This window comes from Notamacropus eugenii, chromosome 3 (genome assembly GCF_028372415.1).
Source record: "Notamacropus eugenii isolate mMacEug1 chromosome 3, mMacEug1.pri_v2, whole genome shotgun sequence".
NCBI classification, from domain to species: Eukaryota; Metazoa; Chordata; class Mammalia; order Diprotodontia; family Macropodidae; genus Notamacropus; species Notamacropus eugenii.
Genome location: NC_092874.1, coordinates 272,586,217 through 272,609,459, shown reverse-complemented (window position 1 = coordinate 272,609,459; position 23,243 = coordinate 272,586,217).

The window sequence follows — 23,243 nt, the reverse complement described above, 5'->3', positions numbered from 1 at the left end:
TCACTTAACCAACCACCTTTGCCTCAGTTTTCTCCTATGTAAAATGAGCTGAAAAAGGAAATGACAAAAGACTCTAATATCTTTACCAAGAAAACCCCAAATGTCATGAAGAGTCAGACTGAACAGCAATACAGATGAAATAGGTCTGGGAACCCATATGTAGTTCCAATCCCTGATTTTACAGATGATAAGTCCCAAAACGTGAAGTGATTTGGCTAAATTCACTCAGGTAATAAGTAGGAGGACCAAGATTAAAACTCAAGTCCTTGAACTTGAAATATAATGTTCTTTCCAGTGTGTCATGGTCTCACCTGTAAAAAGAAGGATATGATGTCATACATATCATGTCAACCTTAGAGTGAAAGAGACCTGAGTTTGAATCCTGTCTTGAATATTTCCCAACCACGGGAATCTGGACAAGACATAATCTTTCTAAGCATCAGTTATATCCTCTTTAAAACAAGCAGGTTGAAATATATAACGTCTAAAGTTCCTTCCAGCTCATCCCTCCATTCTTATGATCTCTAGAGAGCTTATGATCATTCATATGATCTCCAGAATCCTTTGCAGCAATAAATCCTATGAAGCCCAAAAAATGACTAATATTCTTGGCCCAGTTTAATAAAGGTAATGGGATTCCTGGTATTCTGAAAATTGAGAGCTGCTTCTGAAAGTCCCTAACTTGAGAGCTGAGTGTTTTGAACTCTTGTAACTTCAGAACTGCCTAACTCATAGCACAAAGGCTTAGGAAAGAAAATTATCTCAGAATGAAAGCTTAACTACCATGTTTCAACCCCAAGCTATTCGACTAATCAGAAACTCTAATGGATCTTTGACAATAATGCTGGGAGCGAGGCTGTGGTGACTCAGGAGGGTACCTTTCCAATGAAAGACAGAATTGCTAATTGCATTATAATGGTTTGATATACTGTACCTGAAACATGGCATTAGTTTCTGTGAAGGATGACAGATGAGCTATAATGCTGATTCGGCCTGAGGCCCCAGGCTTGGCATGTGGGGCTTCAATTAGGGCTCAGATTTCCATATGAATAACACCTGCCTAGAGCTTGAGTAACCTTTTTCTTCATTTGCTGCTAGGAGCTGTTTACCTCCAGAAATGGTACCTTGGGATGCCCAATTCCAGAGAAATACAAAGAAATGAAATCTTATTCTTGCAATGAAATTAACACTATCAGTTTCAGGGCAAGTTCAGGGTTCCGGGACCCTGAAGATCATTGATTGTCTGGCAGAGTAAATTATTCAGTCTTTCTCTTTGCAAGTTTATCTCCTGTGATGAGTTCCACATTCCTAATTGATTAATAGCAAGTCACTAATTATGTATTTCTAAAAATGGAAAGATTAGTATTGTATAGACAACTTTAAATGTTTCATGCTGTGGAATTAGTTTCTAGCAGTTTCATCCAGTTCAATCCAATGAAGCATGACTAGATACAGCAAATATATCTAGCTCTAAGCTTGATAGGCAGTAGGGTCTAGTGAATGAAGAGTTGACCTTGAAGCTAGAAAAACCTGGGTTCAAGAACTGCTTCGGACACATCCTGGTTTGTGTGTGTGACCCTGGGGGTAAGTTGCTTAGACTCTCAGTGTTCTAGATGACTGACTATAATTCGCAGAAAAGGTAACAACCCACCTTTAGCAGAGGGAATTTCCTCCCTTGGGAATTCCCAATGAGTCTAGCTCCTATTGTTAGTTTACCTCTCAATTGGGAAGACCTGAATTCATGTTCTTTTTTTTCTTTTCTGGGGGGTTTTGGTGGGGGGAGGCAGTATTTATTTTTTGAGTTTTTATTTTTGACATCACTCTGTAAGGAGCAGAGTTGAAATTCAAACCCAAATTTTCTGATTTCATATATAGTGTTAATTTTCCTGCAGTATTTAATAATTTTTGGTACAAATGTTTTAGAGCTTCAATTATCTAATTCCACTGTTCAACCATGCTAACATTTTTATTTTAACTGGTTTTTACTAAAAACCTCCCCCTCTTGCACAAAGAACTAAACAATTCTTTTTTCATAAGTATTGAATATCATTATTTAGTTAATCAATCAAAAAATTTTGATTAAGCACCTACTATGTGTCAGGCACTGTGAGATATTGGGGTTGGTAGCAGCAGCAGCAGCAGCAGGCAGTTAGGTGTTGTAGTGGATTGAGTGCTGAGCCTGAAGTCAGGAAGGCTCGTTTTCTCAAGTTCAAATCTGTCCTCAGATATGTATTAGCTATGTGACCTGGGAAAATCATTTAACTCTATTTTATTCATCTGTAAAATGAACTAAAGAAGGAAATGACAAACCCCTCCAGCATCTTTGCAAAACAAAAGTAAAAACCAAATAGGGTCAAGAAGAGTTGAACAAGGTTAAACAATAATAAAAAATGGTGGTGGTGGTGGTGGTGGTGATGGTAGTCTAGACATGTGATTTCTTGACTGTAGAGATCTCCCAACAGGGAAATTACTTTCATCAATATAGCTCTTTTGTAATTAATAGGCTTTGAAAATCTCTTGGTGGATCCAAGAGATTCAATGAATTGTCTAGTGTAACAGGGACAGTATGTGTCAGAGCCAGGATGTGGATTCAGATCTTCCTGACTAAAGAACTAGCCATCTACATATTTCTTCACTTTCTTGATGGATTACAATCCTTATTGACAGTATCAAATATTTTCTATGCCATAGTGATGCCTTTGGAGTCTATTGAATGTTTGAATTTCCACTAGTAGGGATGTACTGACAAATATTTAGCAACCAAAGGATACACTTCTAAATTTAATCTGCATTATTAATATTTTCTCAATACATTTTTAAAGTCTAGACAATCAACACAATAATAAATCAAGCACTGATTTTTAACATTTGATAATTTCTGAGCTTTAAATGCTCACACTGAAAATGATCAATGGGCTCACGAGAGGCAGGTTTTTTTTCTGGCTCCAGAATGCCCCTCTGCATCTGAGAATAGGAATTGATTCACTGTTGTATTTTTATCCCTAGCATTAAGCATGGTGCCTGCTTCATAGTAGGAACTTACTAAATGCTTAGGAACTAATTGATTAGAGAGTTATCTGGCACTATTTTTAATATTAATCTAAACCAAACAAAAGGCATGGAGGTATCAATGAAATCTATCATGACTACTTACCACAGTGCATTTCTTAATTCTGGGAGGTTGGTAGAGTTCTTATACCTGTGAATGAGAGTACCAATGGCAATAACACAAACTTTCAGTGGTTTAAAATTTGATCAATTTCATTTAAAGCCTCTAACATGGATTTCAATGATTTGACATCAATTCATTTCAATTCAACAATCATTCATGAATGTAATAGGCTATACTAGATTCTGGAGATGCATAGAGAAAAAATGAAACTCTTTCCTCAAGGATCTTATATCCTATTAGAGAGATAAAATGTGCATGTGTATATATACACATAGCTATGTATGTAGCTATATCTAAATGCAGATATATGTAAATCCATATAAATGAGATAGAGGGAAATCAATAGAGATAAAGGCAGATAAATATATCTACTTTTATGTACATACATAAATTTAGACTTGCTAAATAAGCAATTGTATGTGACTCTCTCTTTGGTAGAGATCAAAATATGCAAGTAGGCTGAGAAGTGGAGAAAGCAACAGGAAGAGAGATCCTGAGATTTTCTGACTTCAGACTTTAAGAGAGTAGATCTGCAATAACAACCTCTCTTCAGATCACTGAAAAAATTAAAAAAAAAAACTGGAAGGAAGCCAGCATGAAAGGAACCAGAAATTTCTATTGTCACTCTATCATTTCCAGCTTGCTATTCTGGGGAGTTGGGTGAAATCTAGGTGTTCTCTCTGAGTTGAGCTGAGATATCTTGCTCCCAGTCAAAGACCTCCTTCAATCTGTATTGTCTATCATATATTTTCTCATATGTATACTTTCTTTTATTTCTGTTTTTTTATCAACTTGGTCAAATGGGTTTCTTTTCTCTTTGTTACATCTTCATTTTGAACTGGTGTCTGATGGGAAAGGAGTCAAGCCCTGGATATAGAGTTTGGTCCATTCAGTCCCATTAAGGTATAGTGATCAGGGGTTTAGATTGAACCTGAAAATTACATCCCCTAGATCAGTAATATTTAAAAGAACAGATAGATAAAATTCTAACCTAGAGCCCTCCCTCTCTATGGAGAGCAGAGTGCCCAGCCTCTTGCCCCAACCTCCTGCTTTCCCTTCTAGGAGGGATCAAAGTCTTACTTGGAGAATGGTGGAGAGGAGAAAATGCTATAAATATTGATTCTTGCCTCACTGAAAACCACACATGATGTCCCTTACTAATATGTGTATGTGTGTATATATACATATACATGTCTATTTATACATATATGCCTATATGCATTGTATTCTGTGTACATATGTGTATTAGGAAAAAATTAGCACTGGCAAGATAAGATACCAGACAGTGAGGTCCTTTCTTAAACTAAACTGCCAAATATTCAAACTCTACTGTAAAGAACACAACCCCGATGGGCTGGCCATATTGTATGAATGCCAAATACATGCCTGATTGACAAAGAACTCACATAGGGCAAGCGTTTACATGGTAGTCAGAAGAAGCAATACAAGGACACTTTCAAGGTCTCAAGAACTTTGAAATTGATTATGTGACATGGGAGACACTGACACAAGACCACCCAGAATGGTGTGGTCTTATCAGAGAAGGTGCTGTGTCCTATGAGCAAAGTAAAACTGAAGTAACTCAAAAGAAATGCAAGATTTGCAAATTTAGAGAATCCACTCAAGTGTTCACATGGAATATTTGTGCCTGACCTGTGGTAAAGCATTCTGAGTTCATATTGGTCTGATCAGTCAAAGTCAGATGTACCTTAATTTGACTCTAACATAGTAATGTCGTTTTGGTCCCCTTCAAGGACCAATAAGAAACCCACCAACAGAAGTATGTGTATATGAACAATTCTTGTGTACATACGGTCAACTTAAAAAATTATAAGCTTCTTGGAAGCAGAGACAGTTTCATTTTTTTCCCCAGGTACCAACTTAATAAATGCTCAGTTGGTTAATAGATTGATTGATTGTATGTTTGTGCATGTATGTGTGTACAATCAACAAGCATTTATTAAATTGGTGCTGGTGATGGAAAAACAAAAATATGAGATCATCTCTGCTCTCAAGAAACTTACAAAGTATTAAAGTAAGCCATAGGCATGTATGTGTGTGTGTGTGTGTGTGTGTGTGTGTGTGTGTATACACATAAGGGTTATTTTTGTTTGTCTTCATTGGACCTGTGATTTCATTTATATCAAATTCCTAGTGACATTACATGCAATATATGTAAGTGTGTATATAGACATGTGTATATATATACATTTATATATATACATACACACATACATCCATATTATGTTAGATTATATTTACATATGATATGTATATATACAAGTTAAATCTAGAAAGAATAAAGTCAAAAAGCTTAGATATAGTGCCTAGGTCATGTGTATTTATTTATGTGAAAGCTTAAAATGACAAAATCAGTGAGAATGGGGAAGAAGAAATGAGTGGAAAAGCAGAAACTGTACTAGCTTAATTACAGCTTTGCCACATATTCCATAGCTTTTCAATGTTAATTACTATTACTATTTCAAAAAAAGCTTAGTTGGACACTCAGTAAAATTCATAGAAGCAGCAATTTTTCCAAAAAAGGAGTTAGCAGACTTAAAGGAACTGGGAACAAGATGGACAGGATGTATTACTGCCGGTCATTTGTTCACTTTCTAAAAATAGCTCATGGAGTCAAATACCACTCTCAGTTACTCACAAGTGATTTTCGAGTCAAAACCTACTCCCAGTCATTCAGATTTAACTCCTGCTGAGTTGTACATGGTTCAGGGTCTGATTAGCCAAGCTAGGTCTTAATATATCTTAGAAAATAAGACTATATCCATGTTTCTACATCTGGAATTATTCTACAGATTGTGGGATCATGAATATGGAGGCATAGAGCTGGAAATTTCCTCTTCCTATGGATGAGGAAACTGAGAGCCCGGAGGTTCAAGTGATTTGTCCTAGTTTGGCCAGGTAGTGAGAATATGAACTGAGATGTTCTGACTCTACAATCAGTATTCTTTCCAATATACTTAAGCTGTCCTTACCACCAGAGAAACAAAGAGTAGGTTTTCTCCCTTAGTCTAGAAGCAAGTAATAACATCTCTTGGGATTTCTTGCTCAGCCATAGATGACAATAAGCTCATTGTAATGGTAGCCTCCAAATAAAATGGCTCATACAGAAAACTAAATAAAACAGCTCTTGGGACCCCTGGAAGCTGGATCACCCTCAAGCTTGGCTTAGCCCTTGGGATATCTGGGTAATAATGTGATGTGTTGTGTCAACTATGTCAACAGATACAACCTGATTTTCCAGTTTGGCCTGCAGAATTGCATATAATTATGGAAATGTGGTCCTCTTAGGAAGAGGGTTGAAGATTGAAGGAGACAAAATGAAATTGGGAAAGATATAACTATTAAAGGGCTCAGTTTCCAATCCAACTCCACTTACTGACAAATCTGTACTTCTCTAACAACTCTATTGCCTTACCAATGCAATGAAGAAATATTTACCTCCTTCATAGACCCTGTGTGTAAGGTGAACTGCAACATGTCTTGGAAAAAATGTTAAAATAGCAATTTGATGAGATTCTGCAGAGATATGCTCATCTGTCTTCACTCAGTGAGAGAAAAGCTTTTTTCTGTAAATGAGCTAATATTATTCCTGGTTAATATTCTTTTTCTTAGGAAAAAAAATAGTCTTGACTAATAATGTTTCTCCCAGAAAAAAGGGTTAAGTTTCTGAAAAACATTAGGGGCTCACTGCAGTACAACATTTGTCTTCTTTTATTTGATCTTTTTTCCTCAATAATCCAAATGTTTAACTTTTCCTTGATCTCAGTAGAAGAGCTCTTTTTCTCTTCTTCTTCTTCTTCTTCTTCTTCTTCTTCTTCTTCTTCTTCTCATTATTATTATTTTCCTTCTTCTAAGAAACAACTACTAAAAGTGTAAAATGTCTTTTGCAAATTACTAGTTTTCAACAGCAAGTTATCACTTCATTCACTGCACTGACTCTATCCATTTTGATGAAATCTCATCCCTAGTTTATTTGGTTTAAGCAAAATCAGAATGTCATAGATGTATTGGTAAGTGATGTATTTCTTACTAATGGCAAAAATTAACCACGATCAGTTTTATAAATTAATAAACAGTGATGTAACTGTGTTTAAAATAGTATTTTTCCCTTGTGGGGATAGGGAAGGTTCCAATATCTATTTGCAATCCCTATTAATATGGAATGCTATTAAAGATAGAGGAGTGGGAGAATTTTTAATAACTTACAATGATTGGTAGATGGGGAAGAGAGAGAGAGAGAGAGAGAGAGAGAGAGAGAGAGAGAGAGAGAGAGAGAGAGAGAGAGAGAAATTAGTAGATCACTTTAGTCTTCAAAGGACCTGAAGGTCATTGAATCTTTGTGGTTGCTGCTATTTTTGTTCAGTTGTGTCTGATTCTTTGTAACCTCATTTGGGGTTTTCTTAACAAAGATGCTGGAATGGTTTGCCACTTTCTTCTCCAACTTATTTTATTGATGAGGAAACTGAAGCAAACAGGGTTAAGCAACTTGCCAAAGGTCTTCCAGTCAGTATTGAAATGACCTACCCATGGACAGTGCAGCTAGCTGTGGTTACAGTCAGGGTTGAACCCAAATCTTTATGATACCAAGTCCAATGCTCAATTTATTAATATCACACTACCTCAAAATAAATGGAGATGAGAGGAATAGGTGGGCTATAAATAATTATGTGCTGGATATGGAAACAGGAGACCTGACTTCAAATTCTGACTCTACTACTTATGTAACCTTAAACAAATCATGTATATGCATGTATGTGTGCATTTTCATAGATTCCAGGTTACAAACTCTTGCTTTGAGGTTTATTTTAATTCAAAATCTATGACCCTTCAAGATTTCTAACAGTACACATTTATCTTCTCTAATTTTCAACTCTGGAACTTTCTGTTGCTCACTGTACTATGGTGTTAGTAAGATAGGAGATCTATTGGACCAGATTCAATATTTGATATTTCATTTGATAAATATTTATCTTGATGGTTTTAATTCTCCTGCCTTTCCAATTCAGAACCTTATGGGGGAAGTCTCTGAACTGTTCTTGGCCTCAGTTTATTTATTGACAAAAGGTAAGTATTCGTACAGATTATGTCAAAACAGTCTTGAAGATCTTAAAATCCTATGGTTTTGAAAACCATTTTTAGATAACTGGGCTTCTTAATGTTTAGCTAACATTTAATATCGGGTACTCAAAGCTTAAGGAGAAGACATAGAACTAATGATATTTGAGTTGAAAAACCTTCAGAGAAGAAAAAAAGAGAAAGGTGAGTTGAAGGTGATGGAAAAAAACAGAAGGACTCAAGAAGAAAAGGAGGAAGAACAAAAGGAAAAGTGGAAGAGGAGGAAGTTGTTTAAAAAGATGATTAAGATAAGGTAAAAGATAATCTGGCAAGAAAGTAAGATATTAGAGAAAAGTAAAAAGTTTAATACCAGAGTACTTAACAACCAACCCAAGAAGATGTTAAAAAGGAAAGTGGCTACTTGGAAGCTTAAGAGTTCCCACAAGTAATCATCAAAGAAATTCTCTAGGGAAAGCTACCAGAAAGAATGACAGAAGACTGGGAGAACTTTGAAGTAACTTACAATAAGAGAGAGAGGAGAGAGAGAGAGAGAGAGAGAGAGAGAGACAGAGAGAGAGAGAGAGAGAGAGAGAGAGAGAGAGAGAGAGAGAGAGAGAGAGAGAGAGAGAGAGAGGAAAAGAGAGGAGACAGAAATTTCAGCAGATAGATAGATACAAAAATTTTTTTAAATGAACAGATCATTTAATAAGTCCTTACTATATGTCAGACAATAAATGTGTGTCACTTATCATTTTGCTTTGACCAAGTGATTGTTATGTAAAATCAAACTACAGGTTACTTTCCCTCCTCCCCAAAAAGGTCAAAGAATTTAAAGAACATTTAGAGATTATCAGGGCTAATGAAATATTTCTTCCACAAAATAAATTAAGGAAAGGTTTTAATATGAAGAAAAAAAAAAGGAAAACTTCTGAAAAATCATAAAGGAATTTTGACCTGGCTCCACATTTTGGAAGGCAGAAAGATGTAAAAAAGAAGAGAAAAAAAATGAATGACAACTGAATATTTTGGGCCAAGCAACATATAGAAGGTTCTTCCAAAAAGAGATGGAGTTGAACTCTCTGGGGAAAAAAGCTTTGCTTGTCCTCCAAGAAATAATGATGTAGATTCATAGGAAACATCAGGTGAGAGAGGAATCATAAGAAGAAGGGATAAGTAGTGGTTGCTGTTGGACCCTGCTGAGAAGTACTAAGGGAAATATTTTTCAAATTCACATGAACATAGAAAAGTTTAATGTCTTTCTAGAGCATATATACAGGAAGTGAAAGTGAATCTCTTAAGACTTAAAAAAATCAGATGACACATCCATTTCTTGTGATTCATATGGGGAAAAATTATATTGCCAGAAGCAATCTAGAAAATATTACTAGAGAAGTTTTCTATATATTGCTAGTAAAGACCAAAAATAAAAGACTTAAAAGAGAAATTTTATTGGAAATAAGTACAAAATTCATGACACACACATATCTATATTTAGATAGATAGATAGACAGATAGATATAGGAATTAATCTACCATGGCACATTCAGGACATGCTAACCATAACACAATTACAAAACATTATTTATGAAAGTAAAGGAAGATCCAAAAAATGGAAGTTATTTGTTACTTGTGTCTGAGGTTCACCAAGATAATAAAAATATTAATAAAACCTAAATTAATCTTCAGATTTAGTTTTAGACCCATTTTGTGATTGATGGACTTTGTAAGCTAAGGGTATCAATGGTATCAGACTAACCTAGAAATGGGAGCCACTAATCTATATATAAGGATTCCTATAGGTCACATATTGATTTAGTTTTACAATCTGATACTATCTTTTTAAAATTTATTTTGTTAAATATTTCTGAATCATATTTCAATGAGGTTTGGAAATTCATGAAAGTAATGAAACTGCTATGGGACTCTTGAGGCTAATAGTGCATGCTTTTTACACCTCTTAACTAGATAAAACAATGAAATTCATTTTTAGGAGCAAAAGCTCAAGATTTCCAAGAGAAGGGGTGGAGCCAAGATGACAGGGTAGAAGGACAGACCTGTTGTAGCTCTCTCTCCAAAGCCCATAAAATACCTGTAAATACAACTCTAAACAAATTCTAGAGCAGCAGAAGCCACAAAATGACAGAGTCAAAGAGATTTCCAGCCCAAGATAGCCTGGAAGGCCTATAGGAAAGGTCTATTGCAACAGGCTCAGAATGAAGCACAGCACAGCCTTGACCATGCAGTATAGCAGGGACAGGACTGAAGCAAGCCTCAGCGAGCAGAAACCCCAGCAGCAACCACAGTTCTAAGATTCCTCAATCCACAAACATCAAATTCAAAGGTCAGTGAGAAAGCTCTTTCTCCTGGCTGAGAAGGGAATGCATGGTCTGGCCCCAACCCCAGGCTGTGGAAGCATCCATTTTTGGAGCCCTCAGGGTAAAACCCTTGGGGAAATTGAGCTGTTGATCTGAATCTCAGCCCTAAGTGTGGTTCTGGGGTGAGGAGGAGTACTGGCATGGTGGAACTGGTGGAGGCTATGGAGAGGGAATTCTACTAGCAGATCCTGGGCAGAAAAGCTTGTTGTTGCTTCCAGACCAAAGCACAGACAAGGAAAGTACTAAACTCCCCTCCCTTGATTGTGTCACCTTGGAATAACTGAGAATTTACAGATCTCTAGAGTATACCCTATGCTTGACAAAGGACTCAAAAGTCAAGTCACTGGCTGGAAAAATGCACAATAAAGGGGAAAAAAATAAGACTATAGAATGTGATTTTCTTGGTGAACAGGTGTTTTCCTCTACCCTCTCAGATGAGGAAGAACAATGCATACCATCATAGGAAGACATAAAAGTGAATGCTTCTACACCCAAAACCTCCAAAATAAATGGGCAAAGATCTCGGGCCATGGAAGACCTCAAAAAGTATTTTGAAAATCAAGAGAGGTGGAGGAAAAATTGGGAAGAGAAATGAAAGTAATGCAAGAAAATCATGAAAAGCAAGTCAACAGCTTACTAAAGGAGAACCAAAAAATGCTGAGGAAAATAACACCTTTAAAAACAGACTAACACAATTGGCAAAAGTGGCCCAAAACGTCAATGAGGAGAAGAATGCTCTAAAAAGCAGAATTGACCAAATAGAAAAGGAAGTTCAAAAGCTCACTGAAGAAAACAGTTGTTTTCTTTTTTTTTTAATTAGAATGGAGCAGATGGAAGCTAATGATTTTATGAGAAACCAAGAAAATACAAAACAAAATCAAAAGAATGAAAAAATTGAAGACAATGTGAAATATCTCATTAAAAAAAAAAAAAACTGACCTGGAAAATAGGTCCAGGAGAGACAATTTAGAAATAATGGGACTACCAGAAAGCCATGATCAAAAAAGAGCCTAGACATCATCTTTCATGAAATTATCAAGGAAAACTGCCCTAATATTCTAGAACCAGAGGGTAAAATGAACATTGAAGGAATCCACCAATTACCTCCTGAAAGAGATCCAAAAAGAGAAACTCCTAGCAATACTGTAGCCAAATTCCAGAATTCCCAGGTCAAGGAGAAAATATTGCAAGCAGCCAGAAAGAAAAAATTCGAGTATTGTGGAAATACAATCGGGATAGCACAAGATCTAGCAGCTTCTGTATTAGGGGATCAAAGGACTTGGAATACAATATTCCATAAGTCAAAGGAACTAGAATTAAAACCAAGAATCACTTACCCAGAAAAACTGAGTATAATACTTTGGGGGAAACAATGATTATTCAATGAAATAGAGGACTTTCAAGCATTCTGGATGAAAAGATCAGAACTGAAAAGAAAATTTGACTTTAAAACACAAGAATCAAGAGAATTATGAAAAGGTAAACAGGAAAGATAAATCATAAGGGACTTACTAAAGTTGAATTGTTTACATTCCTGCATGGAAAGATAATATCTGTAATTCTTGAAACTTTTCTCAGTAATTGGATAGTTGAAGGGATTATCCATCTATATATATGTGTGTGTGTGTGTGTGTGTGTGTGTGTGTGTGTGTGTGTGTGTATACATATATATATAGACAGAAGGCACAGGGTGAGTTGAATAGGAAGGGATGATATCTAAAAAAATAAAATTAAGGGGTGAGAGAGGAAAAGAAAGGGAGAAATGGATTGGGGTACATTATCTCTCATAAAAGAGGCAAGAAAAAGCTTTTCCAATGGAGGGGAAAAGGGGGGGGGGGTGAGAAGGAAAAAAGGAAGCTTACTCTCATCAGATTTGCCTTAAGGAAGGAATAACATGTACACTCAACATGATATGAAAATCTATCTTCCACTACGGGAAAGTAGGGGAGAAGGGGATAAGTGAAGTGGCAGAGATGATAGAAGGGAGTGCAAATAGGAGGAGGGAGTAATTAGAAATAAACACTTTAGTGGAGGGACAAGGTCAAAAGATAGAATAGAATAAATGGGAGGCAGGACAAGATGGAGGGAAATATAGTTAGTTTTTCATCACAACACGACTATTATGGAATTCTTTTGCAAAACTACACATATATAGCCTATATTGAATTGCTTGCTTTCTCAGTGGGTTTGGCTAGGATGGGAAGTAGGGAGAGAAGTTGGAACTCAAAGTTTTAAGAACAAATGTTGAGAATTGTTTTTGCATGCAACTGGGAAATAAAAAATTCAGATAATGAGGTACAGGAATTTATCTTGTCCTATGAGAAAAGAGAGAAGATAGAGATAAGGGAAGGTAGGAGTGTAATAGAAGGAAAGGCAGATTGAGGGAAGCGGTAATCAGAATGCATGGTGTTTTGGGGTGGGGGGGAGAGATGGGGAGAAAATTTGGAACCCAAAATCTTGTGGAAATGAACGTTGAAAACTAAAAATAAATTATTTTTTTTTTAAAAAAAAGATTTCCAAAGGAAGCAGCGGCCAAAATTCAGAATGAAGGAGACCTAACATTGCCAGATTTCAGAACAGATTGGACACTAATAATCACCAAGATAAATGGATATCGATATTTTTTAAATGATAAAAAACTAAATCACAGGCCTAACCATCTTGGCTTATCTCCATCTTTTTATTCTGTATCACTACATTATAATTTTAAAAACATAATATTCTGGAAGAATTTATGACCAAACAAGAGATAGAGAATATCATGAAATACAAAATGGATAACTTTGGTTACATTAAATTGAGAAGTTTTTGCACAAAGTCAATGCAACCAAGATTAGGAGGAAAGCAGAAAGATGGGAAAGAATTATTACAGCTAGTGTTTGTGAAAAAGGCCTCATTTCTAAGATATACAGAGAACTGAGTCAAATGTAGAAGAATACAAGCCATTCCCCAATTGATAAATGGTCAAAGGATAAGAATAGACAGTTTTCAGAGAAAGAAATTAAAGGCATTAATAGTCACATGAAAAAATGATCTAAATCACTATTGATTAGAGAGATGCAAATCAAAACAGCTCTGAGGTACCACATCACACCTATTGATTGGCTAACATGACAAAATAGGAAAATGACAAATATTGGAGAAGATGTGGGAGAACTGGATGACTAACTCATTGTTGGTGGAACTGTGAGCTGATCCAATCGTTCTGGAGAACAATTTGGAACTATCTCTAAAGGGCTATAAAAATATGCTTACCCTTTGACCCAGCAATATTCCTTCTAGGACTGTATCCCAAAGAGATCATAAAAATGGAGAAAGGACTCACATGTACAGAAATATTTATAGGAACTCTTTTTGTGGTGGTCAAAGATTAGAAATTGAGGGGATGCCTTTCAAGTGAAGAATGGCTGAACAAGTTGTGACATATGAATGTACTGGAATACTATTGTGCTATTAGAAATGATGAATAGGCTGGCTTCGCAAAAACCTGGAAAACTTATATGAACTGATGCTGAGTGAAGTGAGCAGAGCCAAGAGAACATTATGCACAGTAACAGTAACAGTAACAGTATGTGAGGACTCTTTCTGTTAGACTTAGCCCTTCATAACAATGCAAGGACCTAAAACATTTCCAAAGGACTCATGATGCAATAGACTGTCCATGTCCAGAGAAAGAATTATGGAGTTGGAATGCAGAATAAAGCAAACTATTTTTCCTTTCTTATGTTTTGTTTTGTTTTTCTCTTGGTTTATCCCATTTGTTTTAATTCTTCTATGCAACATGAGGAAGGTGAAAATATGTTTAACAGGAATGCATGTGTAGAACCCATATAAGATAACATACCATCTTGGGGAGGGAGGGAGGAAGGGGAGAACATTTGGAACTTATGGAAGTGATTGCTGAAAACTGAAAATAAATAAATTAATATATTTGGGAAAAATAAAATATACTATCAAAAAATTTAAAAAAGAATATAACATGCTTCTTTGATATTATTGAAATGTTGCTACAATCCAAACAAACTCACCAAATCTTGAGGGCCTCAGAGTTGAAGAAAAATATGAAAAAAATACCTTTACTTTTGCAATTGGAAATAATTTCTGATAATAGTAGCAGCAGTAATTTTATTATTGACAGGAATGCAAAAAAGAAATGGTCCTCAGTCTCACCAGGCTCCTTCAGACTTACTAGGGGGAGATACCAAGGTGATCTGCAAGTATATTGGGGGACATGACAGGCTTGGAAAGGAATACAAAAAAACATTTTCCCACTCTAATTCAAGTAGTAAACTTGGATCAAGGTAGGTCAATAGAGTCAAAAACTAAAGAATTCAAAAGAAAGTCTTAATCTAGGCCTTACAACCTTTTCTGGCTTTTGCCAGTTAACTAGTTCTGTGTGGCGATTGGTTGGAACTCAGAAAAAAGAACTTATTAGTAACCTAAGACTGATGTTTAATCAGAGAGCTGAGGCCTTTCCTTTTGGAAAAGAGGACAAATGTTAGTTATAATTAGGAAAACAATAGCAGATAATGGAATAGGGAAAAAAAGGACCTGAAGCCAGTAGTGCAGATGAGACAATAATACTCAGGACCGCATGACCAGTTTATTGCATAGCACAGCAGTCTGTAATCTTAGTTAATCCTCAGATTATTTAATTAATTAATTAGTTAATTAATTAGTTGATCCTCAGATGAAGTAACCTCGTCAGCATATATATATGGGAGGGAGGGACAGGAAACATTGAAGGTAAAGAGATAGACGGTGAGGATACCGTAGTAGGAGGGTGAAGTTCCTTCTTTACACATATGGCTTCACCACAGAGATTACCTACGTTATCAAGTCTTTCAGACACTGTTAATAAAGTGTTACACTTCCCCAAGATAATAAACATGATAATGCTGTATAAAATAAATTATTTTACAGATACAGTTCTATATCAATCCACTTCTGATACTGGTGGTTACTGTGCGTCCTTCCTTCTTAAAGAGGATCAATGACATCAATGGAGTGATGTCTTGACTTGCAAGTAAATTGGATTTAATTGAGGCAGGGATGTGCAAAGTCATCAGTCTCACTCTCTCCTCCAGAGTCATTGGAGTCCAGTGGCAGGACATAGGTCTGGACAACTGGTAAGGGCCCAGGATGCAGTCTGGTAGTATGATAATCCTTAGAAAAGTATAGCCCTGAGTGCACTGGAAGAGCAACTAAAGCTATCCTTGATTATGAAAAAGCCTAAAACTATAAATCAAATCTAGAGAGACTGGTGGTATAGCAGAACACATATTAAACTTAGAATAAAAAAGACCTGTGTTCGACTCTTACCATTTGCCTTTACTAGCTATGACACTCCAAGAATGTTATACAATTGCTCCAAGTACCAGTTTTCTTTTGGGTTTTGCTTTGTTTTGTTTTTGTAAAACTGGAACAATGATATTTTTATCTCCATAGAATTTGTATGATTATCAATACGATGTTATTAAGATGAAATTTAAAAGTGGTTAAGCTCTACATTTGCTTTCATAAAATAAACAAATAGAGGATAGAGGAAATAGGAGGAATCAACAATTCCCTTGATAAACATCTGGGGTTCCTGGTGACCTAGAAATTCAATATAAGTCAAAAGTGTGATGTGAAAGCCAAAAAAAAAAGGCAAGGCAATTCATAGGCTGCATAAAGAGAAATACAATTACCAGGTTGAAGGAAGCTAAAGTTCTGTTGTATTTCACCTTGATTACATCATCTAGAGTATTGTGTTCAGTTTGGGGCATCACATTTTAGAAGGGCATTGATAAGTTGGAGCATATCCCAATGAAAGTGATAAAGGGGACTTATAATCAGGCCAGGTGAAGATTGAATGTAGGATATTTAGTCTAATAAAAGAAGACTTAGCCATCTTGGAGGATGTGAAGACTTATTCCATTTGAGGCCAAAAGACAGTGCTAGAAACAGAAGATGAAAGTTAGAGAAGAATAGATTTGAATTTCCTAGCAGAGTCATCCAAAACTAGGAAAGACCAGTTTAGGAGATGATAAGTTTCCTCTCATTGAAAATCTTCAAGTAGAGATTGGATGATCACTTATTGGAGACCTTGTGGAGGACATTTCCATGTAGTTGCCCTAGTTGACTTCTAACATCTTTAGGCAGATGTTCATCAAAATCTACAGGAACCATCTACTTGTTAAAGTTTTTTTTTTTTAGTTAGCTTGTTGAAGATTAAAATTATTCATGAAGCAAATAATGATACTTTCCTCCTCTTAATAGGAAGACTTGAGACTACTAGATCAGAATGCTTCATACACTGTCAGCTGGAGCCATGTTTTAGTTTTCTTTGTTTTTTTCTCATTATGAGTTCAGGTTCAAAGCAGTTGAAGTCCAGGGTGGAGTTGGAGGATAGGAATCAAGAAATGATTGATGGTGTTAAAACAAAAAGAATCAATAAACATTTTAATTAAATTACTCAATTCTGGCTTGCATAAGGAAAGCACAAACAGCAATGGAAAGGGAGGTAGAATTAGAATTGGTGGAGCAGCCCCAATCAGATTCTCCTTTTTCTCTTTTAACCAAGTTCCCAAATTGCAAGTAGAACAAAAAAAGGCCCTGCCTGTCATGAAAAGTTCTTTACAATAAAATCTTGGTTAATCAAAACCCCTAAATTAGTCATAATTTTCTTTAAAAAAAACACATACTTTTAAGAAAAAAGGAGAACTGACAAGAAAATGAAGTAATGTGGAAAATATATCCAAAACAGCAAAACCTAGAATATAACATAGGGATCAGTGTACATTCAATACAATTGCCTACACCTTCACCATTTACATTCCTCAGGCTGTACAATGATCTCTTGAAATTTTGAAGGCCCTTAAATATGGCAATGTTAGAATTGGACAAGGAATATTTCAGTTAAATTAATTGTCCTTTCTTTATCATGAAAAGATTATTCACTTGCATGTTGAAGAAATATATTCACCAAGCACAGAATTAGAAGACTAAAACTTCAGCAGAAAATTTAAAAAACCAGAATGTCTCATTCTCCAAGCATTCTGACAAATCAAAGGTTTTACAGCTTTGTTTTTTGTCACCATTTTGTAATATTATGAGGACACAGGCTCATTTCTGAAATGTTTTCCTGAAAGTCAATAATTTAACTTTAATTTTACTATAATTATTGACCTTTCTGGACAATAATTACAATAATTCAAATTTGTAGCAGAAGACAGCTGTGACGGAGTAAAAACAATGTTGAATTTGAAGTCTGAAGAAAGGATGTGAATGCCAACCCTGCCATGTTTTAACCATGTGACTGTGAGCAAGTCACTTTATCTTTCTAGGCACAAATTCATCAATTATATAAAATGCAAGAGTTGAAACTAGATAATCTTTAAAATACAATCTATCTCTAAAATTTTATAATTTCTTATGCATCTATCCATATGTCTGTCCCTGTCTCTGTCTGTCTGTCTCTCTCCCTCTCTCTGTCTCTCCCTCTCTCTGTCTCTCTGTCTCTCTTCTCTCTTCTCTCTTCTCTCTCTCTCTCTCTCTCTCTCTCTCTCTCTCTCTCTCTCTCTCTCTCTCTCTCTCTCTCTCTCTCTCTCTCTCTCTCTCTCTCTGTCTCTCTCTCTCTCTCTCTCTCTCTCTCTCTCTCTCTCCTCATATCTGACCCTTTATCACTGAACCTCTCAGTGTCCTAGGCAAGAGAAAGGGCTCTGAAATCAGAGGACCTAACTGCAATCCGACTTCTAACACAGAGAAGTGTGTGACTTTTACCAAGGCATTTAATCTCCCTGGACCTCTGTTTCATCATCATGAAAGTGAGAAGATTGGATGAGATGACTTCTGTGGTTCATTTCAGTTCCAGAGATGTGATTCTTTGGATTTATGATAACATGTTTTGTCAAACAGGGACTAGCTTACATTAGTAGAGGAAGAGTTATCACTATGAGTTTCCTACACCAATATCAATGGTTAACTTATACACACACAGAAATGTGGTCACACATGTACATACATGTGTATATATTGTATATGAGTGTATATTTATATGTACATACAAGCATGTTTGAATATTATATGTAAATATAAATCTATACATGTATGTGTATGTACATATATTTGTACATGTTCAGGCATGTACATTTACACAATGTAATATGTATTATCCACCCCCATGCTCCCAGTAATATTGGGAGATCCCTAGTAAGTACATTCCCTCTACCAACTCAGTTCAGCAAATAAACGCTGCAAGAGAAACTTAGTCTTAGACAGTTACTTAGGACACCAAGAGGTTAAATGACTTACCTTGTCTAGGATCAAACAGCCAGGTGGTGCCCGGAAAGGTTAGAGAAAGGTAGATTTCAATTTCCTAATACAGCCATCCAAAAGTGGGAACTACTGCCTCTGGAGATGACTGGAAATCTCAAGCAGAAACTGTATGTTCACTTATGAGAGAACTTATAATAAAAAATTCTATGTGGTTGGGGGTTGATTGGCTCAATTGATTTCTAACAGATTTAAAGGAATGCTACCATTCTGATGCTGAAAAAAAAAAAACGATTGCTTTGAGGATCACATGAGACAATATTTCTAAAGTGCTTATGCTAAGTAGGTGCTATATAAATGCTTATCCCCTTCACCTTCATAGCCTTCCCTTGGTTCTACCCTCTGTGAGCAAATGAAAGAAATCTAATCCTTACTCTACACAACATCCCTTTAAACATTTGGGGATATCTATTATAAATCCCTTCCATCATCTTTTCTTCTGAGGGCTAAAAATGCCTACTTCTCTCAAGCAGTTCTCATATGATGTGAATTCAAAGTTCATCATTATCATGGTGGCCTTCTTCATATTCTTGACACTTATCAATGCCCATCTTAAAATCTGGTGTCTGGAACAAAACACAATATTCCAGATGAGGTCTGCCAAGGGCAGCATACAGAGAGCTGATCACTTCCCTATTACTGGAAATTATGTTATCCTTAAGGTGGTCCAAGATTGTACTAGCCTCTTTGGCTATTATATCACATGGTCAACATATATTGAGCTGGCAGTCTACTAAACATGCCCTATTCCATCTTTTTCAGATTTTTCAGTTGTTTAACTATGGCTTCCCCATTCTGTGAAACTGATTTTTGTAGCAGGTATAAGACTTTACAAATTTCTTTATTTAATTGATTAGATTTGGCCCAGTTTTCTGACATGTGAAGATCCTTTCTGATCCTAACCATCTTGTCCAATGTGTTTGCTCTCCCTCCTAGTTCCATGTAACTGCAAATTGGTTGAGTTATCTATGGTTTTATCTTCTAGCAAAGATGAAGGCTACTTATTCCTTTATCATTCCAATCACTGATCAAAAAATCTATATGTTCCAAACCCACATAGAACTCTTTGCGATTTTCCACTGGAGATCTCCTGCCACGTTGAAATTAAACCATTAATATCCACTCTTTGAGAACATTATACACAATAACAGCAATATTGTTGGATGAATGACTTCGCTATTCTTAGCAATACAATGATACAAGAAAATTCCAAAGGACTAATGATGAAGCATTCTTTCCACCTACAGAGAAAGAATTGATAGTCTGAATGCAGACTCAAGCTTGCTATTTTTCACTTTCTTTCATTCTTTTTCTTTTTACCTCATCTTCTTGTGGAAATTGACTAATATGGAAATGCTTTACATGAATACACATGTATAACCTATATCTTCTTACAAACTTATGGAGGGCAGGAATAGAATTTGAAATTCAAAACTTTTAAAAGAATGTTAAAAATTGTTTTAATATGTAATTGGTGAAAATAAAATATATATTTTAAAATTATATAAAGATAAAATATAAAATAAGCCCATGCCAAAAAAATGTACACTTTGGGCCCTGTCATCCAAACCATTCTGATCATTAAAAGTATTATCTTCTAACCTATTTGTCTCTATCTTCTTCATAAAAATAGCATAAGATAATTTATCAAATATTTTCCTGAAACCTACATAAATGACACCCATAGCATTCTCCATATCTACCAGTATAGAAGTCCTTCAAAAAAGAATGAAACACAGCAAGCCTGGCATAACTTATTCCTCATAAAGTCCTGCTGGTTGAAATGTTTCAGGATAGTTCTGGAACTATATAATCTTAATATATGCATAAGAGTTGGTCTATTTTAAGGAGAGAATTGAAATCTGAGTTTTGTCTTCTCTCCCTAGGGATATTTTAAATTTATTTTGTTTTTGCTAAGAAATTATGAATACAGTGATACCTATCACTGTTCATACTTCTTAGCTATGTCTGATGATGCAATCTAGTTTAGAAAAATGATCTGTAAAGGTCTGTTTTCCCTTTCTTCCCTTCCTCAACTTCGATATTTCAATCAAAGTTACCATCAATAGGAAAAATGTTAGACTTGAAATGAGAAAGGTCTGTTGCTGAAATCCTACCTACCAAATACCCATGAAACACATGACCATAAACAGAAGCACATATACACATATGCTTTTGTAAAATCTATCACTTAATAGATAGATGATGGAGAGAGAGAGAGAGAGAGAGAGAGAGAGAGAGAGAGAGAGAGAGAAATTTAATAAATATTTGGATCATTAAAAAAATTCCCTTGACAGACACTTAACCAACCATCTCTTTAATGAGCCATTCTACAATTTCCCAGTAATCAGTCAAGTTCACAAGCCTACTGTTTACAGACCCTGTTTTGTACCCTTTTTTTGAAAATTGGGATGATATTTGTCTTCTAGGTCTTTGAGAATTATCTCATTTTCCATGATCTTTCATATATTACTGGGCATGGCTCAGCCATCACAATGTCCAGTTTTTTCAGGACCCAAAAATATCATACATCTGTGCTAGGTGATTTCAATCCATCAAGGGCATCTAACTTCTTTCATACTGTTACTTGTTTTTTCTTGGCTATCATCGTCTAAAAAGTACTTTCTTAGTAGCAGTCTTGGGGAGTAAATGTTATTTTCCCACCTTTCTGATGAAGAAAATGGGGCTTAGAATGACAAAGTGAATGGAGGTCAGTTACCAAGTACTAGGAAAGAGCTAGACCCAGGCTTTGTGGGTACACACATCTGGCTCTCTTTCCCCTACTACCTTGGTGGAACATATGTGTGTGTGTGTGTGTGTGTGTGTGTGTGTGTGTGTGTGTTTGTGGTGGAGTAGGGGAGGCATCATGGATGTAACCATTCACCATCTTTATAGCTCCTGAACCTCCTGCCCTGAGATTATTTAAGAACAATTTTCCCTGTGTCTTAGCTGTGCTGCTACATGGTTTTCTGCATAATTTCTTTTGCTCTTGGCATTTCAGGATATCTCCAGAGACCTGTCCTGAAACTTTGATCTCATTCTGACTTCTTTATATCCTTTCTCCAGACCTTAGGTATTCCTGTCAATACAAATTATCCTAATTGGCATTCACCATCACAGGTGGCTGAGCCAAGGAGGGCACTGGGAGATTCGTAGAATCAAAGAATAAAGCTGAAAAGTGTAAAGAAAGAAAGAAAAAATTAAGCCCAAGATTTATCAAAGAATGTGCCAGATGCTCTCAGATCATACACTCAGTTCCTTCTACTGCAATTTTGGTGCAATCTGTTGTTGGAAATGAGCCTTTTTTATTTAACAAGTCTTTCTCTGAGAAGTGTTATTAGATCAGCAGTACCATTGTTGCATTGGGTAGAACCCTGGACCTGGAGTCAGGAAGAATCTGACCAAAGATAATTTCAAACTGTGTGACCCTGGGCAAGTCACTTAGCCATGTTTGGCTCAATTTCCTCATCTGTAAAATGAGTTGGAGAAGGAACTGCCAAGCCACTCCAATATCTTTGCCAAAAAAAAACAAAACAAACAAGCAAACCCAAATGAGGTCATAAAGAGTGAGACACAATTGAAAAATGATAGGAGAACAGTAACATGGAAAGTGTGGATCAGCTGACTGCTCTATGCTAATTACTAGCCTTGTGACTTCCCAGAGGACATGTTTATTCCCTGGTCACTACTCTCCTCTATAAGTTACCTTTCTCCTTAGAATGTAAGTTCCTTGAGAGCAGAGACTATTTTACTTTGGTATTTATATATTCAACTTAGCATAAAAAAGCAACAAATAAATGTTTTTCACTCTTTAGTTCATTCATTATGACAATTTTGGGATTTGTTAAGGATTACATCACAGAGAGGAAACTATGAAGGGTTCAACACCAGATATAAACTGAATAGGTCAATGTAAAGTGCATAGGAAGTATGTCCAGAGGACCTAAGTGTGAATTCTGATTCTGTCATTAAACTGACTGGGTGAGCTCAACCTCTCTGGGTTCCAGTTTCATTCAGGTGTTCTGCTTAAGAACCTACAAAGTGCCTTCCAGAGATAGATAGATGATAGATAGATAGATAGATAGATAGATAGATAGATAGATAGATAGATAGATAGATAGATAGACAGAAAGATAGACAGACAGGCAGACAAAGAGAGAGATAGACTGAGAGAAAGATAGACAGACAGACAAAGAGAGAGAGAGAGAAAGACAGACAGATAGAGAGAGAGAGAGAGATATACAGATAGATAGATAACAGACATGGAAAAAGAGCTAGATAGGTGATAGATCATAGATAATACA